The 19,736-nt window shown below is 36.7% G+C and overlaps 1 protein-coding gene across 1 annotated transcript in view; it reads left to right on the top strand.

Annotated features, from left to right (window-relative positions):
* LOC112542609 (uncharacterized) overlaps positions 1–19,736 on the top strand; it is a 163,643-nt gene that overhangs the window by 83,466 nt on the left and 60,441 nt on the right. Inside the window, exon 11 of the mRNA XM_088149214.1 lies at positions 12,670–12,791. The gene's annotated coding sequence lies outside the window, so the exon portion shown is untranslated. The remainder of the gene's footprint in view (positions 1–12,669; positions 12,792–19,736) is intronic.

Below are 19,736 nucleotides of genomic sequence, written 5' to 3'. Positions count from 1 at the left end.
ATAGCCACTCAATAAAAGTAGTTTTAGCCTTCCTATGGAGATTATTTCTTGGTCTGGTTTACACAGTGGGGCTAACACAACTGGTTTACACAGTGGGGCTAACTGTAGGACCTTACCACCCTTCTCTTGCTTCTGCCTGCTGTCTTCAAACTGTCTGTCTGCCTGATGTTTCACAAGCCTCTATTCAGTTGGTAATGGTGGCTGTCATCAAAATGATTACTTTAAAAAAAGAAAGAAATTTTCCCTCTTTTCCTCCATCTCCACCCACTTTCAGGGATCCTTTGCCATGTGGTCATGGCCCTGGATTGGGGGATGGAAGAGTCCAGCTGAACAGACCTCCGTGGTGGTTGTCAGATTAGGGCATAACTTGATGCACTCCAGTTGAATTGGATTTCTCTGAGTTCATGAAAGCTGATTTAGGATAATAGTCCTTCAAAGGCTCTAAATGAAAGAATAGTTATATATAATAAGTCATAATTTTTATGAGTGATTAAATATTGCATAATTTCTTGGAATTTGTATTGCAGAGTAATACTATGGTATTATTTTCAATCATTTGATTCAGTAATACATATATTTTCTAAGAGAACTCAAAGGGGATATAACAATATTACAGAATATCATTTCATATTTCTTGCTCTACACAGAAGCTTACAGCATTTTGCTATTGCCTTGCAAATACGTAACAAATGTTTTATCAACTAGGTCTTCATAGCCCTATATTTTTAAATTTGCCATTCATATTAAAGCTGAAATACTGTCTAAAGATCTGTTTCCGTATAGTTCTCTGAATTGCATTATACAAAGTGCAATCTGAAAATGTTTTGCAATATGTTCTAAAGTTACATAATTTATTCAGTTGTTAATTTTGATAACAAATATAATTTATTTAGTTACTATAAATGTTTTTCCCAATTAAAGCATATTATTTTCATCCTATAGTTTTAAGAAATGTTTGGTGTCACCCACGCTACACAGATGTATTATACATCCCATTCTAACAGCAGATTGAATCTGCCTGTTGGGTGTAAAGATGTCACGTTTGCAACACTGTGGTATATCTTTCAAGGTCACCAGTCAGATTAAAAGTGATGACAGAAAACACAACAAAATAAACAAAAAGCAACTTCCTCTGAGAGGAAGTATCTGCAGCAAAGAAATTGCCATCCTCCCTCTCTATTTGCTTTATAAGCACCCTACCTTCTCTTTGTTTGGGGCGCGAGCCCCCTAAAACGAGGTCTGGCTGAAGACAACATGCAGAGGTGACAGACAGCTACTATTTTAGACAGCAACAAGTAATGGAGTACAGGTACTCTGAAACTAAATGAAAGCATTATGGACTAACATTGGTAATCCTCTCGTTCTGCATAAACTTTGTGAATTTACATTTCTGGGCATTCCTTCCAAATAATTTTTACAGTCCAATCCTCTATAGTGGCTAGTAGTGATTTGGTGTTGGACTACTACCAGGATGTTCCAGGTCATGTCCTCATCCCTTTATAAATTTAACCCAATATATTTTACAGGAATAAAATGAGGGGAAGCTTGAGTCTCCTGTAGGAAAAGCAGAATATAAATTCAATAAATACATCTATTCTGAAGGAAGCCTCATTGAGCTCCTTGGCATTTATTTTTGGGTAAGCATGGATAGCATTATAGCCTTAAAGGTTTTGCTAATTTACTGTGACTAGCCCAGAGAAATGTCTGTGCTGACAGCCAAGTGACATTTCCTAACATATCTGACAATGTCAGAGATTGTCTCCTCTACTGTTTCTTATGAAAGAATAAGTGCCAAATTAGACGTGTTAAATCTGGGTTGAGCATTCAGTGCCAGATTAAGCCTTAGGGAGCTGCGTCTGCCAGCTCATGCATGCATTCACATACTCTCCACATATATTCTTTTCACTCTCCCACATTGATGCAGCAGTCCTGCTTTGATACAGTGACCAGTTTAGTTGCAGAAGAATGCAGTGGACTTATTTGTCCTTGATTTCAGCAAAGTCTCCCGTAAGATTCTCATAATGTGGCAAAATGAAGAGCGGATTATGCTAGCATTAGATGAACACAGAGCTAGTTGAACAATCATGCCCAGAAAGTGTATGTCCTTGGCTCTTTCGAACTGTGGAGAAATTGCCATAGAGTGTTTATACATATATAAATATATATATAATGTATATATTTTTAAATGATTTAGATAAGGACATGGAAAATATAATTATCAAAATTGCAAAAGAAACAAAGATGAGGATGGGGGTAAAAAAGAACTTAAAGGATAGCTTCGTTATTCAGGAAGATAATGGCAAGCTAAAACACTGGGCAAAAACCAGCAAAATGTATTTCTAGCAGAGACCAATGCAAAGTCCAACCTTTGGGTAGGAAAAATCAGAGGCATAAGTATAGTCTATGTGGGGAAGGAGAGGGAACCATACTGTTTTTGCTTGGCTCCACTAGCTTCAAAAGAGGGAGTATGCTCTAGGTCCTGTCTATCAGGAAGTATCATCTGGTAGGTCCTAGGAAGTGGGCCCTTTCTGTTGCAGCACCTGCCCTCTAGAACATTATATTGACCCCCCCCCCCGACCCAGTTGGCCCTGACTCTGCTAGCAGTTCGTAAAATGTAAAAATGTGGTTGTTTTCCCAGGGAAGGGATCAGGAGGTAAAGCATTTCTCCAACTTGTCAAGATTATTTTGAATTTGAACTTTATCTAGAGTATTTTATGCCATCTGCAAATTTGATAAGTATTCTCTGTTCTGCTTTTTCCAAACAATTAATAAAAAATATTGAAGAGTAGAATATCCAGGCCTAATCTAGTAGTATCTTACTTGATACTGTTCTTCATTTTGATAAGTAATCATATATGAACCCTCTTTGAGAATTATTGTTAAGACAGTTATATATCCACTTAGTTTTCATGTCATCCAAGCCAGGATTGCTGATAAACATGACATGGGGTACTTTCTTATACGCTTTCCTAAAGTCAAGTCATATTACATCAACATCATTCCCACAATCTATTATAGAAGTTAACCAAGCCAAATATGAAATCAATTAGTCTGGCAAGATTTGCTCTTAACAAATCCATGTGGATTTTTTTGGTTCAGGAGGTTGTAAATGCCTTATTGAGAGAAGAGCAGTTCCTGCCTCTTTAAAAGAGACAGTGATCAGACCACTCCTGAATAAATCAAATCTGGACAGAGGATAAAAACAACTGAATGCCATTGGCCAATATTGATGCTTGAGCAGGTGATGGCCAGTCAACTCAAGGTTCTTTTGGTGAAACTAATTTTCCAGATCCATTTCAATTCAGCTTTTGATCTGACTGTGGAACATAAACCACCTTAGTTGCTCTGTGGAGTGACCTATAAGGGAAAAGACCCTGTTGGTCTTCTTGGACATCACAGCAGCTTTCAATACCATTGACCCTGGTAGCATCCTGGATAGGCAGTTTGAGTTAGGATATGGGGCATAATGTACTCTTACTTTGATGGCTATTTCTAGAAGACGGTACTGGGAGATTACTGTTCCACCTCATGGCAGTTGGGTGAGAGAGTCCCTCAGGGATCCATTTTATCCCTATGCTTTTTAATATCTACATGAAGCTGCTGGGAGAGAGCATCTGCGCATGTGGGCTGAGATGTCATCAATATGCAGATGATATGGAGCTCTACCTCTTTGTAAAGAGCGATAGAGATGACCTTGGAGAAACTATGCAGAGAACGTTTCAACAGCATGTATACAAAGATGCTTTAAGCCCAGGAAACAAAACATTAGGAAGAAATTTAGACTAGCTCCACTTTAACCTCCTGGGATATAACAGGGAGGAAAAGGAAAATGTAGTCAGGCTTTCAAGATCTTGTTACTGTTGCTATACCAGTAAAGGTATAGTTCCAGTTGGTTTCCTGGTCTAGCCTATCTAGAAGGGCTAAAGCTCTCCTCGTCATCTAACATGGTGGTTGACATTCTGAACCAATGATTGGGCTGTATGAGGTCCAATAAACAATAACATTTGTGGCAAATATAAGTAGTCCTTGTTCAACAACCACAATTAATTTCAGCAAAATGGTCGCTAAGTGACATGGTTGCTAAGTGAACCATGTGACAGAATATGAGAGAGAGAGAGAGAGAGGCTACCAAGATCAGTGATTGCTGCTGTCTCATTTAGATAAAATTCTCTCATGCAGCAATGCCAGCATTACTCTCACTCTGGCATGTGCTGTTATCAGGCACAGAAATTTGGGCATAAGTAACTGCATTGGTCAGAAAATGATTTTTTTTACTATCGTTTACTACCATTTATTACTATCATATTTGCGAATGGTTGCTATCCAAGCAGTTGCTAAATGAGGACTAATTGTATTTGGATTTTCAGCCTATAACAAGCATTGTCTGCATACAGAAGTATACACATTTTCATGTCCTTAACCAACACACCTATGTTGACACAACCAGCATTCCTTATACATTTGTTCACAAGTACATTAAACAACTAGGTCTTATTCCTTGCTCACTCAGCATTCAATTTATTCTTAAGCAGCTTTACTTCCATTATATTCAGCTCTGTTTTTGTGCAAAATATCTGGTAACTCAAGCCTCTTCACTTTATCATATGCTTTCTCTAAACATGCAATTAGCTTTCTCACATTTATACGTTTCTTAACATATATGCAATGTACATTTCTCAAATACTAGTTCAGTGTTCCATATTGTCTAAGTTCAATACCTGTGTCTAAATCATAGACTCCCTGTGTTTTAAAAAAAGTAGCTAAAGAGAGCCAGTATGGTTTCTTGAGCTATTCAGTTCCTGTTGTTTTATTTTAGGAGACTGTTATATTTATGAATCAGTATACTGTACATATTAAGTTCATGCTGTAGAATGTAAATGCATTTATATTAATTTGTAGACAACCTACAACCAGAAATAGAAGCAAATTAAGTTTGTAAGTCACTGATGATAGCCATAACTACTGAATAGTAAAAGAAAACAACAAGTCAAATACATGTTGTCATCCTTAATGCATAAGATATCTTTTTAATTCCCCTTGTCTTTTTGGCACTATCCTGTTATTTAAAATGCAAAAACCACTACCACCCCAGCCTGCTTTTATATACTGTACAAGATATACAATCTGTGTTAAGTTCAATTCTTGTTTTTTTTATTTATTTATTTATTTATTTATTTATTTATTTATTTAATTTTTCCAAGCCCATTTCACTCTATTATTTAATGGATGGCAAATAGAAGGGGAAAAACATATGTATTTATTGTTTGTTTGTTTGTTTATTCAATGTATATGGCTGCTCATCTCAAATACATGATTCTGGGTATCTAACAATGATTACAGAAAAGATAAAAACATTATAACAAACCAATAAATAATATATTCCACAGCCTAGATAAAAGAGCAGCCAACACAAGAATGAACAAAAACATGATATGGGCTCAACCACACACCTGGGACTCCAGATTTGTTAACGAAACCAGGTCTTCAAGGCCTTACAAGGCCAAGCAAGGTCAAGTCTAATCTTTAGAAGAATGATGTTGCAGAGGGTGGGCACCATGACAGAAAAGTCTCTCTTCATGGGTCCTGCCAAAAACCACTCCTAATAGATGGGAACCAGAGCATGCCTCTCCTGTCAAATCTGACAGGATGAGCAAATACAACTGGGAAGAGACAGTCCTGCAAGTGACCTGGCCCCAAGCCATTAAGGGCTTTATAGTGCCTTAACCTGAATCTGGAAGCACACTGTCAACCAGTACATTTCCCTGAAGTTGGAAGGAGAGATTGAAAGTTTGTATCACTGGAATATGACCCATCAAAGCATTTTCTTAACTTTTTTGTTATCCCTTTGAGATAAGCCAAGTCAGAAAACAAACTCCACTTGGACTACTTGTCACCCCAGCAAGATAAACCAGACTAAGAAGCCAATGACATATAGATCAGGACTTCTTTTCTTATAACAGCTAGAGTAACAGAATCTTGCAAGTCTGTATGTGTTTTCCCCTCCCTTCCTTTATCCTCATGTGAACTAGGGAGGCACTTGTCTGAGATGTTTTCTCAAGTTACATTTTTGGCCCAGGCTCAAGCCCTGCTCATCTGACTGTTCCTTTGATAGTGGCTCTTCCTCCTGTCCTTCAAGGCCATTCCCTATGTCCTCTACAGGAACTCTATTACTGCAGGATATAACAACAAAATCTTGAATGCCTGACAGAGTTTCTCTGTCTCTCCTCTTATAACCAAGAAACTCAAGGTGGGGCAGCCTTAAGTTTTTTTCTTACCCACTTCTTCCTTTCTAGGGCTAAATTGGTATTTATGTCAATGCTTTTGCATAAAGCTCTTGCATTTCTTCTTCAAGGTTATCTATATAGTTTTGTATGTATCTTTATGTGAAACTCTAATGCATGCATTAGTATGTATCTTTATGTGAAACTCTGTGCATAAATACAAGAAAATGCACAATTGAGTCATATACTGTATATCATTTCTTAACTAAGATGCCAAAATGATGAAATATGCACCATGATATCATGCATCCAGCCCCACCTGTTCATATTGGCATCACATCAGTGCATGCAACTATGTAAGGGGTGGAGTTTGTGTTATTGTGGTGGATAGTAACAGAGAGCAAGGCTATCAGGAAGGAGGGGGTGCATGCCAGGAAGGGAAAGAAGGCAAGAGACAACACAGTCCTCAGGGGGAGTGTGGGAAGCATGAGGTTCAGGATAGCCACTTCCTAGAATCTCCCAGGATATATCCACGAGTTGCTGTAGTATAGTTTTAGTCTGGCAAGATTCTGTCTATAAGGTATAAATAAATAAAGGAACTTAACTCAACTGGACTGTTTCACTGTTGTTCTTGGGCTGGGCCTGACAGTTATGGAGTTGTGATGCTTCTTCACTCTGTTCCCCCCCCCCCCGCCCCAATTCAGGATTGTTCAGAATTTCAGTGGGAAATATTCTGAGGTAAATGCTAAAATGGCAGCCTTAATTCATATGAATGAAACTCTGAATATAAACTAAGGTTTACCCAATGTAATTGGCCAAGTTACAATTTCTGCAACAAAATTGGGCATAATTATGCTAGTTTGAGTTTGGGACAGAAAAGTTAATATTAGTACTGAAGGCCTTTTAACTTTCAAGTCTCCACTCTGAATATGGTGTAAAATATTTATGAAAGTGATATTTCTCCTTTATTTCGATTTTGTTTGTATTAATGGAAAGAGTACCTGTTGTATAAATGATCATTCCTCCGTACATATTTGAAGGGGGATGGGACTGGTGAGGTGTCATAGCTGGTGAGGTGTTGTAGTAGTGCGACTATGAATGGGACCTGTTTTATAAATAATTCAGATTTCCATTTTTCAACAGTGACAAATTGCTATTTGTATCAATATGTGCTTTAATGTATGCTCTGTCCAACACAACCACCCTGAGTATATATTTAATCATAAAATGAATAACTGGCAAAATATTACAAGCTAGTGGGAAGCACCTGAGAGCTACTGAGATGAAAGAAGGAGCTGGCCTTGAATAGGTAGCAAAGGATTTGGTCCCCTTTGATAAGGACTATTAAGTAAGGCTGGCTGGGGAATTCTGGGAGTTGAAGTCCACACGTCTTCAAGTTGCCAAGGTTGAGAAACATTGCTCTAGCAGCAGACTACTGCACTGGCAGCAGATTGAACAAGGCAATTTACAAGTTCCCATCTAATATGGTACTGTGAGTTCAGGTTGCTCATTCTTTAGTCTGGATCAGGCCCCTTAATCTTAAAAAGAAAAGAACAACTATGTTATTAGAGAACACACAAGGAACACTCCATTAAATATGGCTTTTGGGGGTAATTAGGAAGCGGGAACACCTAAGGATTAGCAGGGAAATAATGGAGATGTTTAATCCTTAACCTTTTCCTATAGCATTCTCTCCTCCCTCCCCTCTTGCACATGGCTTCTTTTTCCACAGCCAGCTCAGTTGTGGGACTAAGCTGGAGAATATCGCATTAAAGAATGACCAAGTACCATTTGTGACAAAGAGTTGCCAAGTTGTGAGGAGTTAAGCACTGCTTCTTGCAAATCCTTTCTTTTCAGCCCCATCGTTTAGGAAACATGATAGCTCAAGTAAAATTCAAAACAATTTGACAGGTATGCTTGGATTTTCACAGTGGTATTTCACTGTAGAAGTTCTATAAACTGGTACTAAGTGTGCTGGGATTATGTTTCCAGTGCACTTGTAAAAGCCTCGACTGGGGGAAGCTGCTATGGAAGCATTGTATATCTGAGGTTACCTGAAAGGGTTCCTCTATATTTCCCTACTATTTCATGACAGAACTTTATTCTTTTGCCTGTTGATTAATTATTTAGAAATTTGATCTTGATCCTTTTTGTGATCACAAGCCACACTTAACATGTTCAGAAGAAATTCAAGGCCTCAGTAGATATGGTCATATCACACCTGTGGGTAAAACAAGATTTTAGAGGGAATTTGGAAGATTTTTTTTTTTTTTTTACATGCTTATTTTAGCATTTTCTACTTCAGATTGGCAAGTAATTAACTGCTGTCAGTTTTCAGTAAATTTAGTCTGGGAGGACTCTGGTTGTCACAAAACAAACCCCAAGATTGCAAATTGTCACTCCTATTTTAAGTTATAAGCTTCAGCTCTCTCTCTTAAAACTGCTTCAATACAGATTGATATATTAAACCCAGCTGCTACTCTTGTGTAAAATGGTGCTGTTGGAATTGTAAACATAGAAATGTAGAACAAGTCTAGTAATCATAAAATGCTTCCATAGAGTTTTGTCTGTATTAAAAACAACAAAAAACTATAAAACACCAAATTCCTGCAGCACTCCCTGTTTAAAATCATTAGATATTTCAGATTCTTGACAGTGGCTAGATATTTTGCAGAAAGTTTCTCATCATAAAATATCACATGAGAAACTAAACATCAACCTTGGTGATGCTTCTATTCCAAAGCATAATGCATATTCAGTAAGTGTGATCAGCAGTTGGCTGCAACATACACATATCCTCTTGGGATAAATGTTCTTTCCAGAGTTGAAACCAATCAGCTGCAACCCTTTCCAACAGCCATTCCACATCACCCAGCCTTTTCCATTTTTCTTTTCCAACTGACCCTCAACATTCTGTGGCCATCAAACATGCTCATCTCTCCTCGAGCTGGTGTGTATATGTGAATTACCCTCTTTTTAGAATTTTAGAATCATTTTTAGTATCTGCATATCTTGGAGAACTAATACCTCCCTCTTGTTTCATGCTGGACTGTTATGACTGTTACGTTACTTCCTTAGTTCATGCATCCAATAATTATTTTCAAATGTGAAATGTGTAGAAAGAATACAAAATACATGCAATAAAGATATCATCAACTTTGCATTATTACTTAAAAATATTTTCATGATTGCAATGTTTCATCTCAGAGAAATTTTATTTTGCATAAATCATTAGCAGAACCTGTTATAGGGAATGGAATATGTCAAGCATATTGTTTCACAAATGTAGTCTATCATCCTCAAAGAGTGTAACATTTTAAAGCTTTAATGACTGCAAGATCACTGAGTGTATGTTTGTGAGTTTTAACCATTCTATGTAAACCATTCCTTATCATCAGAGAGTTATCTTTTGACATTGCAGTGAAATAGAACTATACAGTAAATAATGGATTGTGAGATGCAGCCAGGCTTGCAGAAAATAACTGTTTGAGGGATGGTGCATGAACAGAAAGCTGTAATTTTGACAGGTGGCAAGGTGTCGTGTCACCAAGCCCTTCTAAAGCCTCATATCTCATACCTATTGATTAATGGCTCTAATTAAGGAATGAAATCAAGCATGAGAAGACAGGGGATCGCTTTAGGTCCTTGTTTGGTAATTTTCTCTTCCTGCTATACAACTCATCCATCTAAATATCACAGTACTTTCATTTATTATAACCGGATGATACCAAAAAGGAAGTTTAAGGGGGTCCAATACTGAGGTGGAAATTCTAGAACTTGATTTGGTAAGAAGGAGATGAAAGAAACATCAGAAGAGTGGCAGAACTGCCAATTTGTAAACATCCTTAAAAAGAAATTGAAGATCAAATTCATATAGTTTATTATGTGCACAATTTAGTGAATAAATTCATATTTATTAGTGTAATTGAGAGTAACCAGTAAAGATACCTAGGAAGTTTGAGATTTATTCAAATCTGTTTCTCTTAAATCTAGTTTTTTCCCTTTTTGGGAAAAAAAATATGCATTAAATAGTGTATACACTTTTTAAGAAGAAGAATGGGAAAATGAGGTGAAATAGGAGGGCTTTGTTAGTAAGCCTAACAAATCAAGTTATATTAATGAATCTCGAATACTATCTGCCTTGCTGCAAGGATGTATTCTGCTTACTAACAAGACCAAAAGTCTGACATTACGCTCCACAGCTAAACAAGTCCCTGGGGGAAAAAACGGCTACTTCCCCATGAATTATAATGCTAAAGCTCAAAATCCTTTGCAGGCATTTGCTACTCTGGCTAGCTGGAGAGAGCCACCACCTGGAATCTCAAATATACCAGGGGGAAATATGCCTTTTTTTTTTTTTATCCCTCCCCACCCTCTGTAGAAAACCCCCCCCTGGTAACTAAAAAATTAGAAAGGCAAAATAGATGTACATATGAAGTCCATTGGACTAAGGTGGCTATAACAAATTTGATTAAATAAGATAAAAATAAAATAAATATGAAGACTTTCTGTTATTTAACAGTGACCTGTAAAGCTGGAAGTTTTCCTTTAACTTCAGAAATATCCCATTAGCATGGAATAATTGTGCAAATGTATTCCATTGTATAAATTCAGAATAACTTAGAAAAATATGTACAGTAACTCACAAATGCTCTTGGGTCCAAATTCATAAAATAATATAGCAAAATACTATTTTAAAATATTCTGCATACTCAGGTTTTATCCACCAATAAATAAAAGCTGAAATTTATTCCCATCAGAATGATTGGAAGCCTTGACAGTTAATTTTCAAAGCAAGCTATGTAGGTAAAAGTTTAACTTGGTTTAATATCTTATGGGTTGTATTTATAGCTTTTTTCTGTTTTGAGTGTTTAATGTTTATGTTGAGATTGCAAGCCTCCCTGAAGGGATAGATTATGGACTAATAAGTGTATACTAAAAAATAAAGTTGTATGTTTTAAAATGAGGGAATCAAGATGTGGAAGTATTTAGATTCATCTATAAGCAAAGTATTATTTTATTAGGCTATCAAGTTGTTTTTGACTTCTGGTGACAGTGTGAACAAATATCCTCCACTGAAACTGTCCTTGGTGGCAACTTCCTGCAAGATTCCAATATAATATTCCTTATCCCCTCCATCTATTTCATCCAGTATCTTCCCCTTCATCTACTTCCCTCAACCTCACTACATTTTCTAAGGTAGTGGCGTAAAACATATTCCTTTATGAATATGTCTGAAAATAACTATAAAACTGAACTTCATCCAAATGAGCATTAAAAAGTGGACTGTAGAATAATGACATAGCCTCTACACTACAAAGTTACTCAGAAGTGATGAAACATCTGCACTATGATAATATGGGATTAATTCCAGGAAACCTCCCACATATGTTGTACAGAATCATTTTCATATTTTAATTTTGTGTAAAATGTTGAGCAAGAGGTAATTACTGGTGAATTTGCCATTGGCTATTGATTTTATGGGCAATATGTGTAGAAAAGCAACACATGGGCCCCATTAAAACAGAACTGATTGTGTAGCATTTTGGTAACAGTGTCACAGAAAAGGTTTTGAGAAGCAGAGTTCCCTTTCATTTATTTGATCTCTTAAGCTTATTTTATTTCTCTTTATAAATTAATTTTGCAGATTACCTCATATTTTTTTATTTATTTTTAAGGTTTCCCTTGGAAAGATTAGAAATAATGATAAAATCATTGCTTACTGAAGCAGGACAACAATGAATCCAGCTATGCACATTAGAAAGATGTTACACACTGCATACTTTTAATAATGATCATTTAGAAGATAATTTTAGCATCCACACAAGAGAAAAATGGATTTTTGATGAGTTCTTATATGACCATATGTGGTATTAGTCAGTGTGAGGTATTGCTAGCAAGCTCATTGCTTTCAAAAATCAAAGTTAAATGGTTCATCTATCATCAGAATTTGTGTCTGGGAGACTTGTCTGAACATCAGTATGATTTATGGTTTGAATTGGAGGAGTCAACCATGCATGTTTCTTAGTTTATCGTTTTATGCTGTCTTCAATTAAATGTCTATAAACACAGTGATGGCTTTATGACACTGTCCATCAATAAATGCTATCAGTTTTTGCATAGAATATGTAATTTTCAGGAAAGTAATGACCTTTTGACTTCAAGGTGTCCTGTTGTGCACATGATATATTTTGAATGAATAGACTTTAATTTGTATCCTGGTTTCTGTTTACACTTGTTCTATAGACTAATTAAGATAGGGATTGTGTTTTGTTTAATCCATTCTGTTAGAATTAATATGCAGATTTTTTAAAAATGAAATTATAAGCCAGGAATACCCTATGATGCTTACATTTCACAAAGGTACTGATGAACTTTTGATATTTTTAATTGAGATAGAAAGGGTTATAAGCATTTTATTGAATCTCCATTTGTTTCATTGTTTCAGTATACTGGAGCCTTTACTAAGGAAAATAACACCTACATTAAAATTAAATTAAATCATACTGCAAAATGGATGAATGCAAGGAAAATAGAGGCTTTCATTTTCTTCAGGGACATTGAATAATGGTATGTTCACTCTTCATATTTATGAACTACTCTATTGCATTTGCAGGGGCAGCATATGGAGGTTGAGTCATCTATCTGTGCAGCTGTGTTCTTCTAGAATTGCCGACAGCTATGCATTAAAAAATAGCATTCCAGATCTTAAGGCATATATATTATGGAATATTTTAATGACTGTATTATACAGATGTTATATTTGCCCAATAGTAGGTACCTGGTTAAAAGTATTAAGCAGAGTGCTAATTAGAATGCCCTGTGCATTGTGTTGCAGAAATGTATTAGTGCACCTTATTTTAGATGTATCTGGTACTCTTAGATATCTCTATCTGATATCTGTAAGTATGTGAAACGATATACTGTATATTAATATAGTATTGGAAAGCTGGATTTACATTTTGGCTTTCTGTGTTTCTGTGTCTTCCTGTGGCTCCCTCTTGACTACCTTATATGTGAACTACAATTTCTGTTGTCTACAACCCACATGGCTAATAGAGACATAAAACTGGGAAAGCCTGATCTGAAAGCCTAAATATTTCTATCCTTTTGAATCAGATTTTGTTTTGTACTTGGCAAATGTAAAGAATTGAATTGCAAAGTAGATAATCAGCAGAGGATTTTACAGATTTTTCTTTCCCACCAGCCTTTATATGCAGGCTATGTCCAAATTCTCCAGCCACACTTGATTATGTTGTGGCCAAGGGCCAAGACCAGTTAGAAACCAAAGCCCCAGTGATTAGAATCCTGAAGAAATATCAGAAAAATCCACTCATTTTGAGTTGAAGCACTCCCCTTAGATCACACATCAGGATCACACAACCCACAAGATACACTACTGCCTGTTGGCTCTAAGGAGGGACCTTTATAGAAAGCAACAGATTCCAAGACTTATCATTTCTCCTCTCCTCATTATCTAAGAGAATAGTTCATAGAGTGCTTAGAGAAAGGGAGTATTGACATTTTTAAAGCTACTACAGCACTTTTGGAGAGTGAGGTTTCCAGCAAATCTAATCTGGCATTGCTATAAATCCTATGAGTTGCTCCCTCCAGATTTGTGTTGGAGTAACGTATCTGCATTCTTAACACAGAATTGCTCTCCATGGTCCTGAACTCAAAGTCTCTTGCTGACCCTGCTCAGTTCACTGCCTCTTCCTATGCACCTTTGTCAGATCATAGTAATAGCTTAGATAACAGAATCCCCAGTGGACCAAGTAGGTTTCCTCCATCTTTACAGAAGTATCTTTTTGCACCTCTGGCTTCTGAGTAGTAGCTTTTTAAAGAACGAAAGGCATAAGGAAAACAGCTTGTTGTCTGATGCAATGGACCATCCAACTGTAACATATATTATTAACTTAGAAACAGATTTATCCTTATAAAGAGTAGTATCCCTGTTAATAAAAATGGAAAATCCTTCTATTCATAAGTATGCTAAGAGAAGCAGTATCATACTTGATCAGCAGAAGAGGTAAACACTAGGATTAGAATATTCACATTTATAGTAGTTTAAAGTAGCATGTGTTCCATTGGTTATACAGGATGACATGCACAAATATTTAATTGGGTTAGATTTTCTTTATTTTGTTGTTGGAATTGTGGTGGTGATTTTAGACCAATCACCCACTCAATCTAATCTACCTGACAGGGATATGCTTATGGGGAAAAATAGGAGGAACAATTTTTTCACCTTAATCCCCTCCAACTAGATTAACTGAAAATTAGCTGCATAGTTTCCTGTCACTTTAGAGGGGAAACACATATACATACAAAACCCTCTAAGCACTACATAGGTTAACATATTCTAATATAACAACAGAACACTCTAAATTTTCCCACAAAATGCAGGAAGAAAATAGAAAATCCTGGTTTGCTATGTTTACAGTTGCCCAGGGCACTCTAAACAGTGTGTTTTGTGGCATGCATTATAACTTCTTTAAAGCAATTATCAGTTCTCTTTTTTGATAAGCTATCATGATAATGCAAAGTGCCACTTTAGTTTAAGACTTCCATTTCTTTACAATGAATTATGAAGGCAAACCAGAATATAGGAAGGACAGTGAAATTAGGAAAGCGAGCTAGATAAATTGCTAGTTGGGTTATGCTTAGAAATGCAAGCACTCAAACTTTATATCACTCAGAAGGTAAATATAGGTATATTTTAGTATGTAATTCAATGCAAATCATAAATAGTCATGCTTACTTGAATTGATGAAAGTTATTCTGTATGAATTCTCACACCTGCACAATTATGCAAAAATAGTTTTATATCAGTCTTTCTCTTTGCCAGTTCTTACTGCTATCTATCTATCTATCTATCTATCTATCTATCTATCTATCTATCTATCCATCCATCCATCCATCCATCCATCCATCCATCCATCCATCCATCGCTCCTTCCTACCAGACTCTTGCCTTCTTCAGATCATTCACTCTATGCATTATTTGAATGCATGGATGGGGAGTAAGATCACAAATGTTGTTCCTGTCTTTGACATTGGAGATCCTTCAGGCAATGCCTTCCAATGTCCATACATGTAGCAGAGTTCATGAAAGGGGCCTCTGTGCTTATCCTAGTCAAGCACGCCGTTTGCATGAGTATGCCAGTGTCAGGATGTGTGGTCTGTCTCCCTTTCTCCCTCACTGCATTCAGTGAATGTATAGAGGAGAACAAATTAACAAAGCTTGGAGTTAAAGTATTCCCCAATGAGGACAGTGCCTCTTTGGTGTATGTATGTTTTTATTTCATGCTGATTTTTCCAAAAAAGCTCAAGGCAGGAAAGGATATCCAAGCACATTTGCACATTTCACAAACAATATGTTAGAGTTGAAACAAATGCGTGCTTGCTGAGAGGGGAGGGGGAAATAATGAAGGAAACTGCCCTAGTTCTTATGTGCAAAACTTTAGATTCATAGCATTGTAATTGGAAGCACTTCACATCACCAGGCCTGTTGAATACTATTGAATTTATGGATGGGGTGAGGGTCATAATGTATTGAATTTAGATAGTTTATTCTTAAATGTTTTTGATAAATCTTAACTTATGTTAGCGCAGGAGTAGAGGAAAAGGGGATTGCATCTATAGAAGGTCCATGTTTATGTATCTGCCTCAAGCTCTCCTTCTTGAGTTATCTTCTGGTACCTGAACAATGTATATATAAATAGGGGAGGGGGGCAGAGAGAGACCAGGAAGGGAATAGGGGTGGCAGGCAAAGTGCTACTATTCTCTGGCAAATTCTTTTCAGCAGGGTGTACAATTACACTCACATATAAGGTAGGGAAAAGAGAATTTTAACAAATATTTACAAAGTCATAGGCAAACGTCTGGAATTTTCCTATCATGGGCATCCATTAGGAGTAGGGAGGAAGAAATGAGAACATGATGTTGTGATGCAAGTACATAACTGCAGCATTTGCAGGATGATGTCATTATTTGTTACAGATGCTGCTGCTTCCTATTTTATTTTCACACATTTCTGAGTCTGCTGATGGAGCATGTTTGCTAGGGGCATCCACAAGTGGGATCAAAAAAATCAAGATGGCTGCTACAACTGCACAATGGAAACCCTGTTTTTTACATGCATCACACATAAAAAGGGGCAGGGTTTCAATCACATAGTTACAGCCATGACTTTTTTTGACACCCTTTCCCATGGATGCCCCCATTTAAAGCTTTACTGCATTCCTGTGTAAAAGGACTCTTATATTTGTCTGGTTATTATTTAACTTTTTGATAACTGCCCAGTTAAATTCTTCTCTGGATAGCAGATATCATAAAATAACGAAATGTAATAACATACAATTTAGTATTTAAACCTAGACAGCATATTAAAAAGCGGAGACATCAATTTGCTGACAAAGATCCGCACAATCAAAGCTATGGTTTTTCCAGTAGTAATGTATGGCTGTGAGAGCTGGACCATAAAGAAGGCTGAGCGCCGAAGAATTGATGCCTTTGAACTGTGGTCCTGGAGAAGACTCTTAAGAGTCCCCTGGACTGCTAGGAGGTCAGACCAGTCAATCTTAAAGGAAATCAACCCTGACTGCTCATTGGAAGGATTGATACTGAAGCTCAAGCTCAGATACTTTGGTCACCTAATGCGAAGAGAGGACTCTTTGGAAAAGACCCTGATGCTGGGACAGATTGAAGGCAAAAGGAGAAGGGGCTGGCAGAGGATGAGATGGCTAGATAGCATCACTGAAACAATAAGCATGAAACTGAACAAACTCAGGGAGGCAGTGAAGGACAGGAGGGCCTGGCGCGATATGGTCATGAAGAGCCGGACATGACCTAATGACTGAATAACAACTTAATACAGAGTATAGTCCAAGTACCAAAATTTACTGCTACTTGTACCTATTTCTGACATGTATTTATGCCAATTTACCAGAAAGTGTGTTCTGAGCCGTATGTTTTTATACTCTTCTCCCTAAATTGCAAATAATTTTACTGCTGTCCTTAAACCTTGGGTACAAAATTGGATTAATTCAAAACCCTGAATGGCAAATTCTACTAAATGGGAACTTAATGCTAACTCCAATTAATTGATGTATATCAGCTGGGAATGAAAAGCTGCAATCTCTATCTTTCCATGCTTGGCTGACCTCTTTAAGTTACTGTTTTCACTTGAAAATGCCTTTAAAGTCAGTGTTGAAGTATTACAACTATAATGTATGAAAATTAGATTTAATGTTCAGTCAATATTTTTCATTAGATATTCTGATTTTACCTGGATTGAATTCAATGTCTCATTGTAAATAGAACTGCTCATTCACTTTGCAGAATGGATTGAGATCCCATAGAGGTTTCCGCTGTGCAAATTATTGGATGGTAATTTTTGCAGTTACCCTAAAAGCCCCCTATTTCGGAAACCCTGGGAAGCAATAATTGAACATTTTCCTTTCTTTAGTTGCAGACACTCTTCAAGGGTTTTTTTTTTGGTTGTTTTTTGTTTTGGTATATTTGGATTCAGAGTGTCCAGTCCCACAGGATAGTTGGAGTAAAATATACTTCTAACTTTGAAAGAATCTGTGCGTTTCTGGATTCCAACACCATACGGTGCCCAATGAAGATTCCTGTCTTGTTTGAGAGAGGGACATGATGGCATGGAATGTAGAGTTCTTGGTGCTCTCTGAGCTTGGTTGTTTGCTTGCATACATTTCAATACCTAGCTAGTGCACTGATAATGTTACCTAGTTGGGTAATGAAACATTTGCAAGCAAACAAACAAGTGCAGAGAGCACCAAGGACTTTACAGTTCAACCCTGAGCTAAAGATACTCTCTTCTATTGGGCATGGAATATTTTGCAGTAGTGAAACTGATTTCAGTAAGTTAGAAAATATATTAGGTATTTCAACATATTATAGAGAACTGGCATTTGGAACCAAAATAGTAATAGGTATTGTAATGGTATATTTGTAACAATATGCTTTCAGACTCAAAAGGAGATCGTAAGCCATACAACTCAAAGTTTAGGTACTTCCACACATTAACAAAAGAGTTAAAATTTGGCCCACATGGAGCTGATGATAATATTAAATAGGACATCTCAATATCTTTTTTGACAAGAATAAGAAAAAGAATATGATCACTATTGCATCCATGGTGTTATCTTTTATGCATCAATGGTAACTCTGTATGTATACATGTATATAAATTATTCAGAATTCCACTGTATCAGGTACATACATATACAAAAATCTTTAATCCATGAATTTGGGCATATATAACTAGAATAATGAGTATATTTTTATTAAGCTGATACGCCGAGCTTCTTTTGAGAAGTCATCTATATAAATGTTCAGATTTGTAGAGCAGGACTGCAGTTTATATGGAAGCGTAAAAAACTATTATCTTAACAGATCTGTATTTTATAAAGAAATGAAAAAAGCTTCTGTAAAAAGCTCATCCCTCTTCCCCCCCCCCCTCCCCAGTTCTTCTGTAGTATGTGTAGGATTTGAGTATGTCACCTGGAATAGCAGAACTCATTACTTGTTAGATTTATATCCTGCTATTCCTTTGGGAGCTCAAGGCATCATACTTAGAATTGTCTCCAACTTTTCCCCACAACAACCATGGTATAATGGGGTAGGCCACAGCTTGAAGTTCTACATCACATGAGTGGCCTTAGGTTGGAATTCCAAATCTCAGTGCAAGAGATTTCCATGTCATAAACAGTTTTCCAGTTCTGCATAATATCTTTGTCAATCTTTCTCAACGAGTTAAGCAGGTTTGCTTGTTCATGTATACAAAGATATGAACATACATGCAAAACTTGTTCCTATATGTATGTTGTTTTTAAGCCAGCCTATTGAGCATATAGGCCTATGGAGGCTGTAAGTACAGCTGAATAAATGTAATAGCCTTGTCCATGATTAGAGACCAATTAAAGATAAAGCCAAATGTGAGGCTTATGTGCACCACCACATCTCTGGACATAGTGTAGTCTTACATGTGAGCAGGTAAGGCTTGACTATAGATAGAACCTGGAGTGAGTGAACCAGCTTTCTTGCAGTGCAAACTGCCAGCATTTCTCGTTGCCATAGTTACTGCACCTTTATGAACCTCTCTAATCTCTGAATTGTAATGATATTTTTAAAAAAGCTTTTTTTTTTCAGCTGAATGCTACACAATTTAAAAATAGAGAATTTAACAACAAGAGGTAACAACAACATGAAGCAATTATTTTGCCAGAAAATTGAAAGCAAATCTTATATTTGGATAGAATTGGAAAACTGACTTTCCTTAGCTACAATAACACATAGGACTATGGCTAAATAACAAGGATCCAGCAAATGTGAGTTCAGATCCCAAAAGGCATGGAATAGGGCTGTACTGGACAATCTTCTTCTCCCCTCCCCCCTTTTTTTTAGAAGAAATGCAAATATATAGGTGGGGAAGAGGTATTTTACACCAATATTTCTGAGTAAGGGACAAGAAAGATTAAATTTAAAA

The sequence above is a fragment of the Python bivittatus genome, unplaced genomic scaffold (genome assembly GCF_059951505.1).
Source record: "Python bivittatus isolate LINGU-HERP-01145 unplaced genomic scaffold, Pbiv_v1 ctg000590_np1212, whole genome shotgun sequence".
NCBI classification, from domain to species: domain Eukaryota; kingdom Metazoa; phylum Chordata; class Lepidosauria; order Squamata; family Pythonidae; genus Python; species Python bivittatus.
This window is presented reverse-complemented; position numbering and strand designations above follow the sequence as displayed.